Source organism: Struthio camelus, chromosome 9 (assembly GCF_040807025.1).
Source record: "Struthio camelus isolate bStrCam1 chromosome 9, bStrCam1.hap1, whole genome shotgun sequence".
Lineage (NCBI taxonomy): Eukaryota > Metazoa > Chordata > Aves > Struthioniformes > Struthionidae > Struthio > Struthio camelus.
The window spans coordinates 25,440,599-25,466,212 of record NC_090950.1 but is presented as its reverse complement, the minus strand read 5'-3'; the positions used below and the strand labels follow the sequence as shown (position 1 = coordinate 25,466,212).

At 39.4% G+C, this 25,614-nt stretch overlaps 1 protein-coding gene across 13 annotated transcripts in view; it reads right to left on the bottom strand.

The window, feature by feature from the left end:
• TBL1XR1 (TBL1X/Y related 1) overlaps positions 1–24,081 on the bottom strand; it is a 124,379-nt gene extending 100,298 nt beyond the window's left edge. For 3 of the 13 annotated variants that reach the window (XM_068953929.1, XM_068953934.1, XM_068953942.1), the window contains exon 1: positions 23,357–24,004. The gene's annotated coding sequence lies outside the window, so the exon portion shown is untranslated. Of the gene's footprint in view, positions 1–5,139; positions 5,160–22,681; positions 22,737–23,356 lie in introns of those variants that run through there. The other 10 variants (XM_068953930.1, XM_068953935.1, XM_068953931.1 and 7 more) reach the window with 8 other exon arrangements.
• Positions 24,082–25,614: the final 1,533 nt, after the last annotated feature.

Genomic DNA, 25,614 nt, shown 5'->3' with positions numbered 1-25,614 from the left:
TGTAATCTTGCTGATTAAGACAGGAAAGTAAACCTCATTTTGAATGTTCCAGCACAAGGTAAAAGTTTAACTGACACCATTCAGCATGGCCTCCTGAGTTTTTCTTTCACTAGCAGGATCAAAAAAGCACACTTCCTCAATGAAATTAAAAAAGTAAAGGGATACGCTAATTAAAAGGACCCGCAGCTGGAATTCCAGGCAGCTTGCACCCTACTTTTTAGAGGAAGGCCACCGAAAGCAATATGGCCTTTGTACAGAAGTACAATTCTGACCACATGTTCTGTAAAGGATCACAATTATAGCATGCCTAGATCTGAAACTAGAAACATAAATGACAATAGACTACTATGATGATATACATCAACTATGAAGCTCCAGAGATTCTCTCCGACATACACAAACACACACGCTTATTCTAACCTCAGATAAACTGAAGCATTATGCTGTGACCATCAGTACCACTATTTAATTGGTTGGAGGCTACTGTTGAATAACGCAACGCTAGGTCCCAAAGGAGATTCCGTTTGTTGCCTTACATTTTGACTATTACGCCCTGCTCAGCAAGGATGAGGACAACCAGAGAGCCTCCAAAGTACTAAACAAGTCATCACCCCTAACTTACCGTCTCCAGAAACACGGAAACAGACTCCTCTACAAGAACTCCCACAGGTTGTCTAAAACACTGACAAATGGACACAATCTCACACACTGACTTTCAAACATGGAAGACCATTCTATAAAAATCCACGAGGCTACATACAGCAGTGAAACTACACTATATCCTGTGTACTCAGCTTACCCAATGACATATAGCAATTAATCTGGTGAATTAATTTAAGCAAATATTCCTGCAGCTCTCAGTAGTTTTCAGTGAAAACATTAAGTGCTTTTTTTCCAGCTGAGTCCACTGTGAGCAAATACATGCTGAAAATTTACCTCTCTCTCTCTCCCTACTTTGAAACCACGGGTACTTTGTGTTAAGTCCTGGACCATTCATCTCAAAAAAGAATTAAAAAGGAAAAAAAATGAAAAAACCTGCTAAACAAACACACCCACTGCGATCCAAAAGGACAAAAAGTAATTTCCTTCAATTGTGGCATAGAGATAAGGCACCAGTAAGAAAACACTCAAATATAGTTTAGTTTAATGAAGGTAAAATGCTTCTCCTATCCTCCAGCAATAATCCCCAAAAGAACAACCCTCACAGCCTTTGTTGGATAATTTCTCACTCTAGAGCCATCCCCAAAGCCAGTTCAGTTCTTCCCACAAGCTATTTTCTCTTCAGTGATACCTACCCTCTCCCTATTTAAAAACTGTATCAATTTGTATTTTCTGTCAATTCCAGCCTGACCTGTTCACAAAATATATGAAACTGTCTCTTTATCAGATCTGTCCATAGCCACCCAAAACATCACAAGATTTCGTCCCAGTAAAGGCTGAGATCAAAGCCAGTCACACTGTCAGAATGAACTGAGACACCAAGGAAGTCAATACAAGATGGGACTTCCCAGGCTATGAAGTACATCTCATCCACATGAGCAGCAAAGGAAAACAGAAGTCCTTTCTCCTCTGGGAGATGCTTATTTTCATAAGAAGTGAAATATGATTTTGAAAGATCAATTGTGCTACATCACAAACAGATCTACTCTTCAATACCTAAAATGATTAACATCAACAGAGGATAAGACATAGTATTCTGGGCCTCAGAAAACACAGGGATATCAGGAAATTGGACCTGAAGATACCTGAGAAGGGCTGGCTGGCCACAGTTTAATATCTGACCTAGTATCATGGGCCTAGAGAGCCTTCCTTACTCTTCTGTGTATCAAAATCTGCCTAAGAGTTTTCTGCATAACTCAAATTCCATCTAGCTGCTCTGATTTTTTATTTTTCTTCACTGAACACAGAGGATCAAAGCTGTAGCCCTGCTCAATGCAGAACAGATGGTTATTAAGTTTTCTGACCTGAGGAGAGTTGCAGATTTAAACAATCTGAGGCCTTAAATCTAGAAGGAACCTCGACATATGAGTGGTTTCTACAGAGCAGCACATTCCATTTTCTAGATATGTTTTAAGTTCTCATGGCAGCCTAACAGTATTTCTAGAAAGGTTACATTACATTTCCAACTCAAATGGTTACTCTAATTACTTGATCAAAGTTGCCACTAAGCTTGACACCGAACAGAGTGAAAGCAGCACACAGGCAAACACAGCTAAAATACCATTAAGGCTTAGGCTATCCTCAAAACACTGAAAGTTTACAACGAAAATTTCTAATAACATACTTAAAAAAAAACATATCTAGAGTATTGTGAAAATGTAAAATTGGTGGATGATCCAAAGAGACGCTATTTTTGGTATTAGACTTGAAAAAAGCTGAATCCACTTAACTGGGAATGGGTTGGGGAGCTGTTTGTTAAAATGGAAATGGGTCAATAATGGGTTTTTATTGAGAAAGGCTGAAACTAGAAAAAGAAGTGACAGGTGCTGAGTAACCACTAACACTATCATAATCAGTTATGTGCTCAGGCAGTAATTAGGAGTTTGAATGAAGACAGTGAAGCATTGTTTTACTGTTTTGGCTAAACAAACTAAAAATCAGGAACACAGTTTCATGAAATGAGACAGGTGGTGATCAACAGAACAATATGCAAATTTCAAAAGAGAAATACAGCAGAAAAAAAACCTAGCAATATAAAATGAGAACAAGACGTGAAAATATGAAAGAGAAAAAGGGTCAAATACACCTAAGGGTAAGAAAAGCAAAGGGTGATAACAGTAAGAACTGCATCAAACCAGTCTGAAGAATACCTGATGTAATTTGTAAATTTCCCATAATTTCAGTTGACTCAGATATTAAAAAGAAAAATGCTGGCCTCTATTTCTGAAACTATAGTAAACGGTATTCTCATCTTGTATTCTTCTTTGGCTCTGATCGGTAAAAACAGTACATGAACACACTGAACAAAATACAGGACATGACATCATTCAGGACACCAGTGGCCAATTACGATGTGAAAGTTTTCTGACTGTATTTTCCTAAGACAGTAGTTGCATAAGGTTGTTCAATGTGTTGCGATTTTACCTCCTAACTTTTGTTTTAAGGGCATGACAAACTAGACAAGTCTCCTGAAATCCCTGCATCTGGCAAGTAATTACTCTTTTATTTTTCTTTACGTATTTAAATCCAGAATATGGCTTGGCTCCTTAGTAGTTGTTCAGAACTCAACTATACAAAAGGTGCTAATGGTTTTTAAACAAGCTTTACTGACATGTGTTTACTGTATCAAAAAATATCACTGTATCACAAGCATTGACTGTTATTTCAAGAACAAATTCTGCAGATGTGTAAGGTGAAAATAGAAAACTCTTATTATTTCAGAGTTCTACAACTGACCCAACAGGACAGGGAGCTCTGCACTCAATCTGGACAACACTTATTCTGCAGATATAGCTCTCTCCACTGTCAAAGCAATACGCTCACCACTACTACATTCACTCAAAAAAACCCACCAACAACAAAAACAAAACACACATACGGTCAAAGAGTAATAAATTGCCAGATGCAAGAATTTCAGTAGACGTCTATTCTGCCATGCCCTTAAAACAAGTATAAGGAGATAAAAATCCCAATATATTGGATAATGTTATGCAACAACTTTCTAACGGCAATATAGTCAGAAAACTCTCCCATCATCCGATTTCTATTGATCATTTGATTTTCCTTTGCTTCTACCTATTATTCCAATACCTTCCTTCCTAGCTACAAGATTTATTAACTTGAGTAAAAGGGATCTCAGTATTTCTACTGCAGCAATACTCAGCACGTCTAGCATCTATATGATTACAACTCTAGAACTGGTAGTAAACGTGATGTTTTTTGTATTGCTATACTACTTTGTTTTTTTTCCATGAGACATCATCATCTCTGTTTACCAAGAATTATGTTGGCCACGATTAAGTCCTTATCCCAGATTATTACACCACATAACAAGCGTTTGGAAGGCTGAATGGAAACTTCTCTTACAAAGTAACACTTAACGACTAAGGATTGGCCTTATTCTCCCTGCCTCTGTGGTCAGCAGGGCTACTCAAATGTATTAAAGAAGGTATCTAAATGGAGGGAGACGCCTGAAAAGGCATTAAGTGTAATTGCTCAGATTTCAGGGCTTATTTTCATGTAGATCTGAAGAATCCAACCATAGTGACTTTCACAGCACTGTGCCAAAGACATTTTTTAAAAACTGTGTGTGGTTCCTAGATGACATCAAATGGCTGGGCAGCTAGCTAACTTCTTATGGAAGCGATTTCAGTAATGCTGAACTTCAATTGCATTATATTTATCTTATGATTAATTAAGGAGCCAGCAGCTTGCATAGGTATGCTTGCATTTCTGAATCTAAATTAAAAAAAAAAACTGAAAATACAAAGAAGGAGATAGGCTGAAGTAAACGGAAATCATACTTAAATTTCATGCTTCCTCTAACATCACTTATTCCAAAAAAGGAACAGACGTTAGCCAAGATGAATTCCATCCTTGCTCAACTGGGACTTAGAGTTTTAGAGTTTGTGATGCAAAGCAGAATATTTTCTCACCTGCAACTCTGCAATTGTTTTATACCCATAATTGTACCCTGAATGTAAAGCCTTGCCCTCTACTCATGCTTCATAATAGGTTCTCACTGCCCCAAGGCTTCCCGTTAACATTCACAAAATTTGTTCATTTTTTCCCTTTGAAAACTTTCCTCTTCTCTGACGTACAAAAAACTCCATTCAACCAAACAAAAAGTCAAATTTGAAAACAGTTATACTACAGGGCACTGAAATGACTGTTTCTCTAAATGGACAGTATAATCTCAGCATTTCAATACACACTTTCATCTCTCCATATCCGCCCACCTATTGCCTCCATTTTTTATTGAAGTTATAACTTCACTGATGCGGGAACTAACTTTTTGCCATTCTGTACAGAATCGAGCACAACTAAGTCCTGCCTGTCCTGCAACGAGAGCTCCAAAAGATTGTTACAATACAAACAATAACTAGCACCACACCTGGTGACAATGTTTTGTCAGGTGCTCAAGTTCATAAAATAGTTGATTGTACATAAACAGACATAGGAAGCTGGTGAAATTCCTACCTTGTTAACACAGGGCACTGAATCAAGGTATTCATAAGGTAAGCAGTGCTCTGAGCATTAGCAATTAACACGCTCCAAGACATGTTTTGAGAGATAGAAGAGAAAGAAACACAATTAATATAACTCCTCCCCTTCCTCTACATTATTGCAGCTCAGTTCTTCCCTCCCAGTCTTCAAGGAGGAAACATGCCTTTGCAACACGGCAGTTCAGACTTCAGATTCTGGTAGAGTGTTTCCAAGGTCTTTTGCTGTCCTTTCTGATCTCTGCCTTCTACATAACAGTTTCAAAGTTCAGTCACAAAACAACAGAGAAATGAGAGCAGAAAAGGCTGTCTTTCAGCAGTGATTTTAGGATTCACTGCATGTCTGAATGACTACAATAACCATAACTAGAGTGGAGTTTGTTCCTTCTCATAGGAACTCAAAAACTTTTCCACCGAAATCACCATTTTGTTTCTGTAAGTTAAACTTGGACAGTTCTTTTAAAATGGAAATGGAACAGACAAAAATTAATGAGTCTTTTCCTCGGTGATATTTTCGCCATTGGACGTATGTGTAGTAGCATTAATCGCTCATCAGTATAAAGAGAAAGTATACTGTGCAACAAAGCGTTCAAAAGCATTCTGAAGTTTCAGAGAACACAAACTGAAAGTGTACATCAAGGTGATGAATACATTAAGTCAGATCTTTGTTATAACAGTAAATGCTTAAGAATCTCAATCCTTTCTTCTTCATTAAAAAACGTTCCATCATAATTTGCTATGTAGTTTCATAAATGTTAGATGAATATTAACACATTTTATTTTAAAGCTTAGTTTATTCTTCTATCTTTAGCATTTGATTATGCATCAATTAGTGACATCTTGTTATTTAAAGTCTTTTAATAATATTACACACAGTCCCCTCCACAGCAAATGATTTTCAGGGCTGGAGAGCCAGCCTATCACATCAGAAACACTAGAATTAAAGGTTGCCTATGTCAAACTTGGGTATTACAGAAGAAAGAAGGGGGGGAGGGGGAATCCATTCCTGACATGAGAGTCACACCTTTGCCAAGCTTCTTGGATGTCTTCTAAAACAAAAGAGAAAAAGATTTTCAAGAAAACTTTTTAATAGGTAAAAGGCTTTCTAGTTTTCCTTGACCTCATGATCACAACAGCTGACCTATTCCAGCTAAATTTATTTGGTAAGAAGGGGAATCTTCTTAACACAGACAAATATGTCAGTCTGTTTCCAAAGATTTAAATAAAATCCAATTTTCCAAGCTTACATGCTGTTGCAAAGCTTCTCCCCATTGCAACCACATTTCCATCGGGATCATATCCTTAAAAAAAAAAAAAAAACACACATAAACTGAATTTCTGTGAGGGCCACAACCCCGTTTGTAACTTTGTCCTCATTGAGAGTCACAACCATTCACTGGGGAAGCACTGTTACAAGAGAGAGCTGGACGACCCTAAACACATCAGGCCCTGCCACCTCCACTTAAAACACCAAGGTTTCAATTTAATACATGGAAGAAAGACTATTTTCAAGTTTTGTCAGTGATCGCTAAGATTTGGCCCAAATCAAAGTCCCAAAGAAAAGCAAATCCAAGAAGAGTTGTAATCAAGACCTATATACCTCATGCTGGCTTTCACCATTGTAAAATGCCACCTGAGACAATCCTTACTTTGGCAAATTCTAATATAAACCACTACCTCTAGCTGAGCCTATCTTCAAATCAATTGTAATCATTTTGGCGTTGTCAAGACTTGTGCATGGAGTGACTCATATATATATATATATTTACTGTACGATTTTCTGCTAAGTTAGTATAAGTCATCTCTATATAGTTGAACCATCTGTTATAATAAATACGAAACAATAGGACCTTACTGAATATCATATTATGAAAACACAATACCACATCCAAATATGGTACTTTTAAAATTATTCTTGGCTAAATAGGACATTAGGAAAAATAGATCATGCAATAGCCTAAGAATCCTTAAACGTCTCACAGCACAGAACACCACAGTTTGTTTACAATCAATTTATTTTGCTAATCCATATTTTACTTTTGACATATTTTGGAACAACAGTAATATAGCAGGAAAATGATGTAATTTTAGCAACTCCTAACTACACAGGTACAGTCTTCTCAGCATGAGGCCTAAGGCTGCATACACACATCTAACTGCCTTCTATATATGTACATTATATAATGTGACTATCATGTGATAAAGTCACACACTAAATCACAAATTACGGATTTACAGTACTCTTACTTGACCCAGGAATAAGCATTCTACACAAACTTCTGTTTGTTATTTTTTTTCCATTTCATTTCCATAATAGTTCAGCACCCTTTCTGCAGACTTTTTATACCAGCAACTCTCTCTCTAAGGTATGTAAATAATTTAGTCAACAGTAATGCATTATACAATTTATTTTCAGCCAACAGCACAGCCCTCGTTAGGTGCAATTCATGGGAAGAAGCAGTTAATTATGATAATTCATCTGCAGACCTAGGTGAGCAATTCCACTCTTATTCTGCTATGCTACTTAATATGCACATGCTGTTTAAGAACAGTTAAATGGCAACTTTCAAAAATGACATCTGAAGCCCTGATTCTATAATGAGCTCTGAACCCAAGCTTTAACACAGAACTACAGTAAACAGTGCTTCTGGGATGAGGAGGAGTTGATTTACACAAAACAACTTGCAAGATCAGGATTTAAGGTAGTCTACTGAATAGACCTCTACAAAATCCTAGAAATAATTCTATGCTATTATATTGCACTATTTGTGGAATGGTACGTGATCATATAATTAGAGATCACATCGTATATTCACACAAAGAATACTTTAGGGCTTGCTGGGGAAGCGGGGCGGGGAGCTCTTTTTAAAAGAAAATTACATTATCTAGAAACTCAGAGCTAATCCCAACAACTCACAACAGCTACCAAAGTGAGCTTTTCCTTCACAAACTTCAGAGGAAGGCATTTTCACGTCTGATTTCTGCCTGAAGAAGAATTAGTCCCACCAAACAACACCAGCTGAGGTTTTCAGTCATGAAGATGTTAAAAGTCCAAACAAAGTATCCAAATGGGTGTCAATACCAAAAAAAAAAAAAAGAAGGAAAAAAAAAAAAGGTAATTTCTAAACCACAGCTCTATGATTACAAAGACTGAGATAACATTTGGTACAAAACCAACACTGAATAAGTTTTAAAGTGCTTTGGATAGGTTCAAGAAAAATGCAATTGATTTAGAAGCCAAATCACAGGAGGGGAATAAGTGAAGGGCAGGTACAGGTACCAAATATATATATACAAGTTCAGCAGTTTCACTGGAGAATTGTTGTGCTGGAGTGTATATCAGTTAATCCTCTTCTTCAGGGGAAGGCTCTAGCCTCTTATCCTATTAACCCGGTCTAGAGGCTGTCCTGACCCATCTCCCAGTGACACTTCCTTAGGGGCAGTTCAAGTAGCAAGAGCTTCAACAACCTGACCTAGTGCCAAGTTTCTTAGGCATCTTGGGGGCTCTTTTCACTGCACCTTGCCTCAACCCTTCTGAAGTCAACCTGCAGACTTAAACAACTGACTTCAAGATGTTCCAGCTTACGTAACTCTGAGGAGCGTACACATCTGAATGCCAGCCTTCTGCCAAATCCTAAGCCTCCTGAGTGACACATGTTTAAATAGTGCAAAAATCAGAGAAGCCCTGTTCACTTTGGAAAATGTGTGAGAAACTCAGCTAGGCATGTATCTTCACGGCTTAAGTGTCTACAGTATTCACCTTCAGGTGCAAACCTCGTCTAGAAAGCTGCAACTCCCCCAAATAAAAACCGTAATAACTTCAAATTGTTGCTACCTTAATGATTTAGAGGCAAAGAATTTTTATACGAGCACACTGTCGGTCTCAGCAGAGCGCAGGTCCAAGACACACATGCACAAACAGCGTTCAGGTACTTTTAATTTTAATCTTACACACTTTGATAGTGCTGCATGAGTGAAGCATTAGTCCTCTCTAGCTTGTTTATGACTGATGATGTATGCTAGAGTGTTTTGCCAAAACTCATGACTAAAATAAAAAAAACCTGTGTTCAAACCACACGTAACCTAATAAACCAAACAAACAGCATATTGCAAATATTTAAGTCTTCCAAGCAAAGGCTACTTCCTCAACAAATTTCAACATATAAACTGGCAATAAAACGTCTCAGACATCGAAACAAATGACTGATCAAACAATGCTACCCATTGTCATCATTTTAAACAGTTCATTTTTCTGTTTTCCTGAAACATGCACGGCACTCATATTTTAACTAAACAAATGTACATATCCATAACTATTTAAAGCCAAAAATCTGAAACATTAAACGCAAATCTTTCAGCTTAACACAAGACTAGAAAAACTTCAGCCCCAAAATGAGTTTCACAGAACACTAATGCATCTGAAAATGACCTACTTGCTAAACATGACATTGCAAATACTAAAATAAAGGGAAACCCTTTACCAACACACACACACACACACTCACTCTAATATTTTTCTTTCCTGAAGGTTGGACCATTTCCAGAGAACCTGAATTGATTTCAACAGTGATAATTTATTTCTAACAAAGAACATGTAGATTGCCTCAAAAGAATATGAGAAAATGGTCCAACTATGGGCTTCCCTGAGCTCTCTTAGAAAGATCCAAGGATCGCACTTAAAAGTAATTCTTTAACGATTAGGGCTTGCCTACACCAGCAGTTGTATCTGCTGAAAATGGATTACACTAAACAAGAATAAGGCATTTTCATTCGGGAGTCATTCCAAAAAAATGTGAATGTACTGTAAATTCACTCTTCTAACTTCAAGCCCTGCTAACTATCACGTGTGAATACATTTTTTAAAGTTTAAAGGATTTATTAAAGTGCTAGAGCGATTTTTCTCTCTCTCTCTTTTTTTTTTTTTTTGTAAATCAACCAAAGTGTAACTGCTCAGCATAGAGGAAGGTAAAAATAAGAGACAAGCCACAAACATAAGCTGTAAATTATTTAAAAACATGATCTGAAATAGCAAAAAAAAAGCAAATGTGTACTCCTTTAACTACTATTTTCAAACTGAAGAGATTTCCCCAATTAAAAAAGGCAAGCAGAGATACTCATTAGAATCACAAGTAGTCCAACTGTGCACGTGCAGCAGTGCTCTCTGATTCTGACTTGTCTCTTGAACACCACCTAGACTGCTGGTGAAAATTCTCACAAGACAGCAGCGTTCTGTATTTGGAACGGAGCATCTTGCGCAAGCATTTCTCATGACAAGACCTGCAATGTGCTATCTGCCTGGGGCGTGCAACTCTGATGGGCAAGGAGAATACTGCTGGTTCTCAGTAAAGGGCATACTAAAAACTTTCACACAAGCTCATAAATTAGCTTAACAGTATAAATTTATAAACAAAAGTCACTGTTAAGTTATGAAAGAAGAACGGACTAAGTGGGATTGCAACCACACGGCAAAGATCATGTCACCATTTAAGTCTGTTTCTTATATGAGTAAACCCAAGCAGTGAAGACATTACAACAGATACAGAAAAGTTCATGTCAGAGTGGCTTAGCTATTTCCTGGCCCGCTGCAGTCAACTAATATTTCGCCTGACAGCAAAGCTAATATAATGGCTCATCCTTACCTATTTTAGGATCATTCTTATGAAAAAGTATAGTTTGCTGCCTCCTTAATGGTGACAATGCAAGTGTTCGTGGATTCCTGTCGTAAACTGGTTCAAAAAACACTTCCATTTTAATACCCTCCAAAAATAGTAGTACTTTTTAATGCAAATCGTTCCAGAGATGATGTTTGTAGGACCATCCTATAAACCACTGTACCAGCATGACTCAGGAGTCAAACTATGGCACAGGACACACAGGACAGAAACTTTCTTCTCAGGTGGAGAAAGTTTTCACTGAATGATATTTGTAGCTTTAGTTCTAGATTTCCATTTCACTAAGAGCAGAGGGTTCCAGCATCTTCACTCCCATCTCCTCAGCTGAAACAAACAGTGCGTATAGCCCTATTCTAAAACCGATCTGTGAAGTGGCTCCGCTAAAGAGGTGGAGCCTTCCCCTCCGCTCCCCAAAAAAGCTAATGAGGCTAATGAGGGCTGAAAGCAGCAAGTATAGGAATCTATTAAAACTTCCTATAAGGTTGCAGTTCCACATTACCAAACACACAAGCATGCCTAACTTTATGAACCAAGTAACCTAATTTCAACTCGATTACTCAACATGTACGAATATTATCAGCAAACATCTCCGAAGTGAAGGACTGTGTCGGACCGTCCAGCGTAACTTGGACTAAAAAAATCAAGCACAAAACCTATGAACGTGAAAGGAACACTTGCCTAAAACAAACATCAAGTAAGCAGAGCTTGAAAAATAAAACTAAAGCTACTTTACACTTCCACACAGCCTTCCTTCTGAAGATCTCTAGGCACTGAACTGATCACAGAAAAACCCTTGTGAAATACTAACTCATTGCTGCATAGGTAAATTTGTTAATCCATTTGCTAAGGTCATACAGTGGCAGAAATAGCAGATAATCCCGACATCAGCTTTCTATCCTAACTAGAAGTCCGTATACCATTACCTGGACAGAAAGCCTTCGGTGCAGTACAGTTAAAAATGCAATAAAATAAAATACAGTGCATTACTATATAATAGTCAAATTAGAAAAGCAAAATTTGAGGGCATTCTCTGGCATTCTGCTGTAGATATCTGAAAGCCTATGAAGATTTAGAGAGAGAATTTACAAGCTAAGAACAGGAATTAATGAGAAAATAATTCCATAGTTCCCTTTCTTCAAGCAGTTCCTATGAAGGGGCTGCCTACACAAACAGCAGCAGTGCTCAAAAGAAGTTTGAAAACCTTAAGAAATATCCCGCAATGTATATTCTATTAGTGTACGGTATCTGCATTAGACCTCCAAAAACTCGCCATTCATCCTGTACTGAAATTAAAGCAACACTTTAGAGTAAGCCACCAAAACTGGGGAAGTCTTCTAATATCAGAGGGCAGACAAACACAGACTCGATATTGTCAACATGCCGCAAACAGAGCTATGATGATTTATCATCATAGGATAAATACAGCATCTTGGTAACACCCAGAACGGAGCTCTCACAGTTCAAGATCATTTTGGTGAAGGCTACTGTATTGGTATAAAATGTACTGCTAGCATCGGTTTCTGAAGAAGAAAAAGGACCCTATGTCTCAACTGAAATTACAAACTAATAAGAAGAAAAAAATTATTCTAAGAATTAAGAGTACTGAAACAGATAATGAGCTACATTGCCATTATGAAGATCTGCTAAAAACAATAACGTAACAAAATCATTGCTGGCAGAGATGACTAATCTTTTTGCTCTTCCTTAAGCAAAACTCACAGGAATTTCAATGGGATCCTCCCCCATATATGGTTGGAGGATTACATCCACAGGCTTCACAAGCCAAACTGCTGCCTGGAGCAAGCCTCTATTACATACATCTTAGTTACACTATATACATCCTGATTACAGGAGCTTATAAAAAGGAAGAGTAAGTTAGAAGTGATCCATGAAACTGTGACTTCAGTAGGAATGAGGTTCACTATTATCATCTCAAGGGTCAACAGCTTTGTGTTAAAGGACCTATGTTTGAAAGACTTTCAAGCATAACACTTTTACTAACTTTCTCCAAAGCATATCTTGTGTTCTCTCAGTCCCAAACACCTTTATTTCAGAGGCAGAATGTAAGCCTACTCTCCACAGGTTTAGCTAGGCAACAAGGTAGGAGAGAGTTTCTGATGCTTTAACCTCTTCCATTTATTTTCTTAGGTTCTGGACAAGAACGTACCAAATAAAACCAGTGATTATATACCAAGCAACTGCAATACCATATATTATGCAGTTTCTAGACTAATTAAAGATGTAAGCTCTTTAAATTAAGACTGTCTTTCAACTGTGAAGTCACAATTCTGCAAACTCATCTGTGCCAGGACAAAGGAGTCTGTCCACGCATATCAGCTTGCACTATCAAAGCTATATTTGTTCACCTAGAACAATAGGGCATGTGACTTGTCAACACTACCCACAATAAAAACAATAAGATAAGGCTGTGACTGAATTCACAGTGATTGACTTTGCTTTTGTTAAGTCACAATGTCAATAAAATTTATTGTATAAAAATCCCTTATTTTAAAAAGCATAAAGCTAACCTCCACTGAGGTTTTCATTTCAATCTTCAGCTTCTCACATTCTTACTGAACATTCATGCCAACTCCCCCCCGCCAAGTCTCCTTTTGACTTCATCAAGAGCTGGATCAATGTTTCACGCCTAAAGCCAAGATTATTTTTGTCAAATAAAGGCATTACCAAAATCTGTCAACTCTGTTTCCTCTCCTGTGTAAGTGTCCCAACTATCCCTCCCTCCACACACCAGACATATACAGGCACCTCTCACCTCTACAGGCTATCCTCCTGTCAGTAGCACAAGCTGCAAAATGAAACTTGCTCATGATTCTGGCAGGTTTCACTTTGCCACAGAATAGTGTAACATTGTCTAAATTTGTAGTGAGAGAGAGCAGCCTTATTCCCATGATTTAGTAGGGCTACATAGGATCAGGTCACATGTATAAGCTGAGCTAAAAATAGAACGCAATGATATCTGGGGAAGAAAACAGAAAACTAGGATAACAGAGAAACAAAAGCATTACAAGAAAACGAGGAAAAAGGCACTAATTCGGTTTGAAAAACTGACAGGAGAACAGATAGGGAGAACACAAAAGTCCAAAATAACAAAAGGAAAAAGAAAGCAAAGAAAAACGAAAATCAGAAGGAGAGTTTACAAAAACAAATTCAGGTTTAGAAAAGGATTATAATAAAATGATGCAAACTCTCGTAACAGCGACAAAACTTCCAGGTATATTAAGTTAATTTGCAACATTCACGTTAGAGCAAACACAAGGAAGCACAAGCAACCAGAGGAAAGGGCAAGACCATACTGTCAGTTGGAAGGGGTAATTTTAAAAAGAACAAAAAGCAGTACAGTCTTGCACCGCTGGTTTTCTAATTAGGCAGGTAGTTTTCTGGGTTATTTTAATAATGCTGAACAGCAGTAGGTCTAACAGCATGCTCGCATTCTGAAAGAACAGTTGAAAACTTTCAGCATTTACATTAACATTAATGCAAGTGAAACCTGATTAATTTTCTTTCTGAAGATGTATTTGTAAAAACAGTACGCTTCTTGCTTTCCATTTTGAAAAAACCTCCATTCCACAAGTGGGTAGTTAGACACTGCAACTGGGAAAGCGGGAAGCATGCTAACAGATACATGCACAAACAGGATTTTAAATACACTATCACTGCAAATGCTGCTTTTGGAGCTCCTTAGCAATGTTCAAATTATGTAAGCCTTGATGGTGGCAGTCTTGGCAAGTTAAAACAACAGAGAATCTCAGCCTATATAACGGAAGTACTATTAACTGGAGTTCGATGCAGTAGTTCACATACCAGCTGAGTCTCGGCTATGAAGTTGTTAATAGTGTCAAAGAATTAGTCAGAACATCAAAAATGTTTTTCCTATCTACTTCACTAAATTCTATTTGCTTTACCTTTCATCCATTTGTTTAAATTCTTCTTCGCATTTCTGTCAACATAAAAACACTATCTTTAAAAGTCAAATTTTGTTGCTCAGTACATACCAGCATGCCCTTACCCACATGATCACAGTTGCGACTAGCTCAGGCTTCAGGATAACAAGAGGATACTGATGAGAACATTCAGTTGGATACTTGAGACAACCAGCCCAAAACCGCAGGAAGTAGAAAGTTCATTTTTAGGACATACGCAATGCCCATTTATTTTACCAGAAAGTAATATATCTGGGTTAAGAGAGTTCGGGGTTTTTTTGGTTTTTTTTTGTTTTTTTAAAATGAGACAGACTCCTACAACTTAATTTATAATTCTTTTTCTGTGTACTGTATCTATTATAAGAAAGAACCTTACAAAGGCCCTTGATGAACCAGCAATAAGTAACCCATATCAAAATAACCTTGCATGTGTAGACAGTACAGGAACCAACTAACATGGACTTTGCCAACAGTAAGATAAACACATTGATATTTCTAATGTAATCAAAGGCCATTCAGAATCTACTGTGGAAGACAGTAACCAAAATACAAAGCATTTTTCCTACAACCACTTGAGACAAATATTTACTATAATGGTGAAAACTGTTAAAAGAAAGTTGGTTTATATTAATCAGCTATATTTAGACATCCAGATCTAATACCACAGCGATCTCATCTAAACTGTATCTTAGTATATTTGTTTCGCTTTTATGACAATTTAACCTACCGAAGTTACCATTTCCAAGTTCTTTCATCTCAGTGCTAGAAATACACATCATGAACAAGAAATGCCAAACGGAGGAAATTCAGTTGCACTTCTGAAATAAAGTGAGAATCAGGCACCATGTCTATATTAGATAAACATTCAAATTACACAGTGAGCATGGACTCTGCTTCTCTAAACCACAGATCTGTTGCATTAGCTATGGGAAACAGCTAATCTGTTGCTACACAGCATATGATTTTAGCACAGTTTATTTGATGTCAACATTAATAGATTGGTTTGACAACACTGTTCTTCATTTTCCTTTATCCATACCTGCATAATTTTGCTTAAAATACATTTAAAGTTATTAAATATGAACAAATGTAACCCCAAAGTGATATATGGTATAGATTCACAAATATCATGGCAAAATCCATGTTTTTGCAAAGCACCTTCTAATTAAAATTTATTAGTAAGAGTATTTAGGAAGGTATGTTTGTGTTAATATCTAAGCAAAAATTTCTGCAATAGAGAAGAATGTTGACATCCATACAAAAATTAGCTATGATTCATTGTTTAATAGTTGTCTTTCTTTACAGAACACCGCAGACTGAAGGACATATTGCCAAACTGAAAGCACCAATACTTCCTTTAACCTAATATAGGACAAATAAATATACTTCAGCAGCTTCTAAATCTTGCATGTCCTACTTTTTTGACCCAGATCTCTCGCTCTTTACCCCTTAGGCCTATGCAATATCAAAAATACTTTTCCCACAAATTTGGATTTAGCCTACGAAAGGAAAAGCTCCCATTATTTCTGTGAACCAAACAGACTGGAAGCAGGGCCACCAAACAGATTCATCTTAGCTAGGATCAACTAGTATTTTAATGTAAAATCAAACATACTTAACGCTCTCTGAACTCCTGTTGCGCTCTCAACAGCAAAAAAATCTCATATGTTCTAACAGGACTATAAGTTAGACCAATATCAATGATAAATAAAAAAAAATGTTGATCCTTGTTATTACTATTTTTACAAGGCAAAAATATATTTTCAGAAGTCATGCTTACACTCCAGCATTAATCAGTCTGTCCAAAAACAGGGAAAAGCTATAAAATTTGTTATTTCTCTTCTCAGCCAGCATAGACAACTTCTTCCAGGAAATCAAGCCGTCTCTTCTTTGGCTGATACTTTTGGGGAACCATCAGGGGATTCAAATTCATCGCATATGTGCCTGCAATCAGCAGAATTCCTATGTCAGGGTTTGCTGGTGATAGGTCACCCATGTGAAGAGCCTGAACTTTTAACACTGTTAATGTCAAAGGGATGTAACTTTTAGGAAAGGTTATATTTAGGGCTCTAAACCTTGACAATTTCTGTGGTTTTGGCACTGGGCACAGTATTTAGCACTACAGTTTCATGAGCAGTAAATATTTGACCCTTAACTCATAACCTTGGAAAAATACTCCAGAAATAAACTTTACAGAAATCTTTTCTGTGTGTTCTATAGTCAAAGCTTTTGCCAGCAGCCATGTAACTGCATATAGAGCAGGAAAGTTTCCAGGGTCAGTTTCAGTTCTAATTCATAAAAAGCTACAAACCCCATGATGTCAATGGAGTTCAATGGCTGCTTTCAATGAAACTGGGGAAGTGATTAAATCATTCTCCAAACCCATCAATGGGTTAAAAGCAGCACTAACATCTGCTGCAAAGACAGCTGCTTGCCTGTCCTGCCAGGTTGGCAAAACTATTGCCCTGCCCGGGGTGGGGGTGGGGGGGGGGGGCCTAATACTCAGCTGAATCAGACCAACCAAAGTATTTCTACTAATGCAACTCCAGCTATCTGAGATAACATTTCAAAATGTTTGCATATGCTAGATGGGTTGTATAGAGCGTCTCTGTAACACAGTACATAAGAGATTGAGCTGAATCTTAGATCATAAAAGAAAGAAAAAACCCTGGTTGCTCTCTGGATGATTCTGATTTTTTACTGCTAGACATCACTAATAAACAAGATTGCTCCTTTGCAACATGGAGACTAAGAATTGCAACAGCAGAGTAAACACAAATCACAGTACACAGTACCGTTTTTTACTAATACTATTCCTTGAAAGAAACAGAAACTACAGTCTAACAGGAGTTTGCAAAAGCCAGCAAACTACACTTAAGACTTGATATTTAGAAACACGAAGCACATGCAGTGATTGCCAACTTCACATGCAATTGTGGGGACTCAGCAACTTTATAAATATCACTGTATCAAAATTTTACTATACAAATGTAGATGCCAGTTTGTATTCTTAAAAAGTTGCATTTGCACCCAATAAAACTACAATACATATTTAACTTGCTACTATCCACTCCTACACCACATCTTGCTTCTAAAATTCAGAGCTGTGTGAAGAGTACACAGCACAGTGAAGGGCCACGTGCGGGCAACACCTGGACCAGCTCAAGTGCAACCAGGTTAATGAACACTCTCCTGCTAGGTTTCCCAAAGAAGGGATCTATTAGTCTGAACAGGATACTATCTTTAGATATGCTGCCTCTGGTATGCAAGCTAACTTGTTTAAAAGTAACCTTAGTATTTCTACATAGCAGTGTATTATGCCACCAGCACATACATTCAAAGACTCAAGACCGGACACTTTCAAAGATGCTGCATATATTCACAGATATAATTCTGCAACACTCCTCCTAATCACTCCTAATATAAGTTCCTTTAGTAGGCTTTCAGAAAGTTACACAGATTCATCAAGCGTTTTTATTATTATTTCTACAAGTATGTATTTTCTTTATTCTCTAGAAATCAGCCCCCTCCAAAAAAAAAAAAAAAAAAAAAAAAGGTGTGGGGGGAGGAGGCAAGGGAAGAGCTGCAATGTTTGCAATTTCACTTCTTGGCTAGCCAAGCCAACCAGATCCTACGCACCCAACCACTGTATACCTTCTCCCACTCAGTTACACATCCTCTGGCTTGGAATGACTGCTTATTTCTTATCAAGGAAGAATTTTAAGGCTTCTTAGCGATATAAAAAGGAGTCTAAGGGATGTCACAGGAACCTATGTCATACTAGTATTTGAAGGCAATGTTTCAGAGGATATGTTGAACAGATCTTTCTGCAGATCTTTCAGAAACAAAGGGAAAAAAAAAAAGACCTCAACTTCTGGCCCTCTGTGACCATTAAAACTTCATGGCCCTTTGCATAAACAATTTCAGCCTCCTTTTCATTATGAGAAGAAAGAAAAGGGCCTTATCATCTTGAATCTAGAAAAACAAGACAGACCCTAAAGAGGAGAGTACAGTTTACAGGTTTCACACAAACTGGCATGCATAGTGATTTCTAGCCTAGATTTCCTTTTTTTCTTTTTTTTTTTTTTAATTAACTCAACCTATCAACTCTTGTGAATTGACAGCTATCAGCTGCCTTATCTTCACTAGTTTTTTTTTTTTTTACCTCAAATTAGCTAATTCAATTTTGTGAAATTAAAAAAAAAAAAAAAAGGAACCAATATAGTCCCCTACAGTTTCATCCAAAGGAAGATATTTCTTACTCCTTATTTCATTGTCACACCTTATCTCAGAGGAAACCAATTATGAGATGAATAAAGCAGCCTCCGTCTCCTTTGCTTAGGATCACTGGATGAACCTTTTCCTACTAAAGTCATTCTTTTCATTATGCTACTTTACAGAAATTAAGACCATCCAACTCCATACTGTTACACTTAGAAACTTGCATATATTGGGGATAGGGATATCTAAATCAATAGCAGGAACACAGGAAATAATATCTCTTCGTCATCTATTAATTTGAAGATATTTCATCAATGCTGCAACGCAACTCATATACACTGAGAAAAGCTATTAATCACCTGTCCCCTAATGAAAACCTTCTGACGCTTCTTCACCCCAAAGCATTTAAATTTACATTAAAAAATTAACATGCAATAAGTATATTCTCTTACTTTTTTGTGTTTGTATATACATATATATATACACACACTTTCACTTCTCTTCTCCTTGCACAGTTACTCGTATGAGCAGATGTTTATGGGTTAGGACTTCAAATACACTACTCGTTATATCCTGTACTGGTGTGTGTGAGCACACGCGCAACAAACACGCTAAGGAAGGCCAGTATTCCAGTATCATGTCAGTAGCACATTCTCTCAATATAAGCAATACAAATTATATTATAATTTATTAGGTATTTCAAGACACTATGCTATTTCAATATCACAGTACTGCACTATCAACACACAATATACAGTCTTGCAGTCCACCCTGTCCTTGCCTTCTGCTCCAAAGTGGGAAACGCACCACTTGTATGACCTCCTGTCTCAGTTCTGAAGGGGAAAAGCTGGTGGAAGGCTTGCATCTCTTTCTCCTCACGTTGCCAGCAGTGTCCTCTCCAAAGTGTCAGAATTGATACATGCATCACAATTTTGAGTAGCTATGGGTCCAGAAAGGAAGCAGGGAGAGTGACACACATACAGAGCAAGCAAAAGCTTGCATGGGGAGAAGGGACAGAGGAGGAGAAGTAGTGCGTCTCCTCTGGGGACTCCAGACGAGCAAGGGAACAGCGTTAGTGAAGGAAAGGTGTGTTGCTTGCCACTGCCTCAGCTTTCCCCAGAATTTTTAATAGCACTGCGATACCAAAAAAGCATCAGCATCGTGAAAGATGCAGATCCTATTGCCCATCACTAATACAAAACACATTTACTTCTGTGAGCAACTTCAGAGACATCTGTAGAGCTTATTCAACTAAACTAGACTACCGATGTTCGTGAAATTGTGCGTTTCTTTACAGGACTTCCTGTCTTCTGCATGATTCTATCCTTGTAGGATATGGGTCTTTATTGCCACTACAAAATTTATAACAGCAAACATATTCTTACTCAAATGAGAACTCCATGTTTAATTAAATTCCATAAGCAAAATCAAGTTAGGTAAAATAACTCAGTTTGCTTTACACAATTTGGATCTGTTCTTCCTAACTGAAAAATATTACCTGAAAATAGTATTATAAGCAATTTTGACCATTCTCTTCATGCTTAAGGCTGTAACACTTTTTAGCATCAGACTCTCAGGATGGGAAAATGACTATGAAGTACTGCTGTTGGGTACTTAGCACTTGTATGAAGCCTTACAACTTCAAAGCATTATACAAACATCAATAATTACCATATATAGAGTAAAACTGAAAGAAGTATTTCAAAAAAAAAAAAAGTCTCATAACGACCCTTTTGAAGGAGGAAAAAAACTTAAGCAACAGTTTCTAAAATGTAATGATTGCATTCTTTACGCACAGCCATTATGGCTAGGCACGTTTAAATGAACAAAAATCACAAACCCTTCTATAGTCATTTAAAAAAGACTAAAAGCCAAACCCCAACTCCTCTCATATATTTAAATTACACTTCCTTCCCCTTTCCCTTCCCTCATGGAGTGAAAACCAAATATTTTCCAGGTGTTCTCAATAATAGTTTGGGAGGCATGCCACCAAGTTCCCAAGACACAATTACACACGAAGCCTGTTTTCATGGAGACAGATCCACATTCCCTCAACTATGAAAACTTAAGACAGTGACAGGCTTCAAGTGATCTGAGATAAATAATACAATACGTTGCTACTCCATTAGATCTTAACCAAAAGCAAACACGCACAAAGAAATCACAGAAAAGTTTGCTACTATCATTTACACGGCACCAAATGCGTACTAAACACAATCACCTCAAAAGTACAGCTCTTTTTTATTTTTGGCTAAAAGAAAAAACCCTCAGACCCTTATCCACGAACACTTATCCACTTGCTTAACTCCAAGGACACACACAAGAGTTTTCAGGATGAGTCCTAATTTGAAATGTACTCTGAAAAGACTGATAACATGAACGCATCCGAAGTACGGCCAAATCCAGCATGAGCCTCATGGTGACAAGCCTCAAAATTGCCTGGCTTAGAGTACAACGAGGGCCCAAAACCACCCGTATGTCTAAGAGTTCAGGTACAACTCAAAATCCAAACATGACTTTTGCAAACAGTGACTTCTCTCTCAAAGGGGCATAAACTAAAGCCCCAGCGAGTATCCAAATCGCACGGACCACCAACAAGAAGGAACCTTGTTAACATGCTTAACATTATCAGACATCTATTTTAATACAGCAGGACAATAAAGATAGTCAGACAAGCCCAGACTTTTTTTTTTTTTTTAATGTGACAAAGACTTAATTCTCCTGATCATGCCTCTCTGTCTCTCGTGTTTTAATAACAAAGAAGGAATATGTTTGGTGATCTCTTCCATAAATCAGTTAAAAAATTGATTTACACAGGAAAATAAGGAAGTTGAGCACACTGGATAGTAGTAAAAACTTCACTAGCAAACTTCACTTTCCTACACAGCAACCTACAAACCAAGCTTTCTTAAAAACTCACGTGTAATCTGCAGCAACAAGCCTCTATCATAAAGCACAGAAAAAGTTTTTTGTTCTCTTTTTAGAGGTTAAAGCAAAGATAAGTGAGAGGAGACTTTTATTCAGTCAATTTGCCTTAAAAGGAAATTTAGTGATGAAAGATTAAATTCACCTGGAGCAACATTATAACTTTAACCCTTTAAGAGGTACAATAATAGCAATAATAGACCACATATTTTTTCTAAATATATACATAAACATAACACTTATCATCAAAAAGGTACATATATTAACTCTGTAAGACTTTCTAAAAGATACAAGCTACAACTCACAACTAGGATTTTTGATACTGGTCAATTCAGAAAGGCATAGCTCTCTTAGAACATATAAAAGCTTATTTTCCAAAACCTGGGCCCACGTTTTGCCTTTACAGGGGGCCCTCACCCTGTCACCGCACATTATATCATGTTCCACCCAGAACTTAGCAGGAAACCGATAAACAATAACTTTGCCACTTCACTGCTTAAAAAAAAAAAAGAAAAATTAAATATAAAATATTTTCTCCCATCCAAGACTGCCTTCTCAACGGCAGCTAACAGAAAGGAAACACATCCCTCCTGAGCTCCCAACGAAACAGAGACACAGTTCAAAGAAAGGAAATTAAAAAAAAAAAAAAAGAAAGAAATCACACGGAGGGAGGAAAGTGGACACAGCGCCCGCCCCTCCCCCACGCAGCATGAGTTCAGGCACAAGCACATTTTCTGCCCAAGCTTTCTTAGCAATATACCTTATAAACAACGACCGTAAACCGAGTGCAACATAAACAGAGCTTTAGGGTCACACTTTAGGTGGCTTTCCTACTCTCTCTTTTTTTCCCACCCCCTCCTCTCCCCCTGCCTTTTTTCCCCCAGAAGAAGTAAATATGCACGGAGGGGGAAGGGAGAAGGAGTCTTCTTTACACAAATCAGGCTAAAAATAGGTTATAAAGCAGCCTGCCTCATGATGGCTCCTTTATTTAATTTGCTGCCAATTCTTTTTTGCCTTAAATCCTTTAAAATAAAACGCAGTGGGGGGAGGGGAGGGCAGCGATGGGGAGAGGGGGGGAAGGGAAAGGAGGAGGAGGGGGTGCCAAAAACATGCCCCCACAAACCACCTCGGAGGAAAGGTGGGAGAAACCCAACCCGAATCACCCCTTCCCCCAGCCCCTCAAAAAAAAAAAAAAAAAAAAAAAAGCACATTAAAAGGGGGCCAAGTTGGGGGGAAAAAAAAAATGCATGTTACACTTGTGCCCATCCCCCACGCGGCTCCTCCAACTACCACAGACACAAACAGCGCTCCCTCCCCCACAGCCCTCCCAGCCCCCCCTTTTCCCCCCCCCAAAAAAAAGCCTCCTCAGCCCCCCCCTGGAAGCACTTTATTCAGCCCAGGAGAGGTTTCTGGTGCAAAACACCCCAGTCCTTACCTTGCAATTGATGGCTGAGTGGCTGCTCCCCCCCCTTCCTTTGGAATGGAGGCAAAAGAAATTCACCCTTGTTTTTCTCTCCTCCTTTTTTTTTTATACAGCTCGATATATATATACACACATATGTGTGTCTGTGTGTGTGTATATATATACACATATATGTATGTATAATATTTTTTTTAGCTGAGGTGTCCACACCAAGAGGAGGAAAAAAAAAAAAGCAGGAAAAAAAACAGAAGGAGGAAGAAAAAAAAATAACCACCAAATACTGCTGTGATATTCAATTATATCCCAAGCCAGAGACTGGGGGGGGGAGGGGGAGGGTGGGGAAAGAAGGGGGGGGGGATTAGAGATTAAGTCCCAAGGAAGGAGGAAAAAAAGTAATATCTCTCTGTGTGTGTGTGTGTGTGTGTGTGTGTGTGTGTGATTTAGATTGAAGAGGAATTGAGGCAGAATGTAAAAGCTGTTACTAAGGGAAGGAGCCAAACGGTTCAGAGCAGCCAACGGCTCTCAGACACTCAGCACCGGGGAGAGGGGTGGCCAGCCACACAGAAATGAGGGAGCGAGAGAGAAAGAGCCAGCGAGGGAAGGGAGAGGCGAGGCGCCGAGAGGAGGAGCGCGGCCGGCCGGCTGCTGCCACACGGCAAAACAAACCTGCGGCCCGGCCGCGCCGCTGCGCGGGCGGGGGTCGGCGGCCCTCCCTCCCTCCTCCTCCTCCTCCCTCTGCCTCCTCCTCTTCCTACACACACACACCGCACCGGCGCGCCCGCCGTGTTTAGCAACGCGCGGCGGCGGGGACGCGCGGGCTGTGCGCGCCTGTGGGGGGAGAGGAGGAGGCCGCGGCGGTGGGGAGGGCGCCCGGGGGCCATGACAGGAAGGGGAGGCCGCGCCGTTCACGCACACACACCACACACACACAAACACCACACATACACACACACACCCCCCACACACACACCCCGCGGGGAAGCCACCCTGCCCACGCCGCAGCAGCCGGGGCGGGGGAAGGGCAGGCAGCCCCCCCCCCCCCCCCAGCAGCCAGGCCGCGGTGCCAAGCGCCATGGCGTTACCCCGCGTTCACCGTCTGCCTGCGGGACAGGGCAGCCCGGGGGGGGGGGGGGGACCCTTCCAGCCCCTCGTGGCCGCGGACGCGTCGTTTAATTAAAACTTGAGATAAATAAAACGAGGCAGAGCGAGACGGCCTAGGCCGGGCAGGGCGGCCTGGGCACGGCGGGAGAAGCCTGGCTGCGCCCCCGGAGCGCCCGGCGGCCCCGGCGCTGGGCAGCGTTGGTTTATCATTAACGATGTACAAACGGCCGGCGGACGGGAAGGCCGGGAGGAAGGAGAAGCAGGGGCGGCCGGGAGGCTTCAGCTGCGGCGGGAGACGGCAGCGGCGAGGGGGCCGCGCGCACGTGGCTTCGCAACCGCGCCTGCGATAAAGGGGACACAGCTCGGTGACGGGAGTTGGGTGTTAAAAAGTTTTTCCAAGAAATCCTCTAATTGTGCTTCACTGCCACAGCGCTTCTCCAAATGCAGTGCTCAACGTAACGTTTTGCAGTTTTTGGGGGGCGTTTAGGACCCAGTGCTACGTTCGCGCTGGGCAGACCGGGGACCAGCGCAGCTCGACACTCATACCCGAACTACGCCCGTTACTAGGTCAACCCTGTAATTTCATTTAATGAAAATAATCCTCTTACAGTAGTAATGCCTTGTCCCACATGTGTGCGGCTCGTTTTTAGAATTTAAATGCTATCTATCATTTATATCACAGATTTGTTTATTTTTTTAAAGCAAACTTTGTTAACCTAGACCACATTCATCACCAGGCAGTCCTTCCCATCTTAAAACGTTCTTGCAATAGCGTTTCAGGCTCTTGGGCTTTGATCCAGCGCTCGTATGTGCGGACATTGGCACTCAAGCAGAGTCCCAGTGACCACAAACCGTGCGCAGATCCGACTGCAGCGTCAGATGTCGTTCCCGCTCGTGCCAAGGCGCTGCGCTAGGCCCTCCGCACGTGTAACCCTGGGCTGATGCTGCCCGAATGGTGCCTTCATATCACTGCGCTGCTAGAGCGGTTCCTTTTACCGCATCTGGCAGAACAGAAAGGGAGAGAGATGGGCCCCTAAAATAGCTTCTCCTTTTTCCTTTTTCTTTTTTTCTTTCTTTTTTTTTTTGGTGAACAGAGCTTGAAATTGCTGAATAATTATTTCAGTCCTGAGGCCACAGCTCTGGATCTGAGGGTGGGTTTTGCTTTCAGT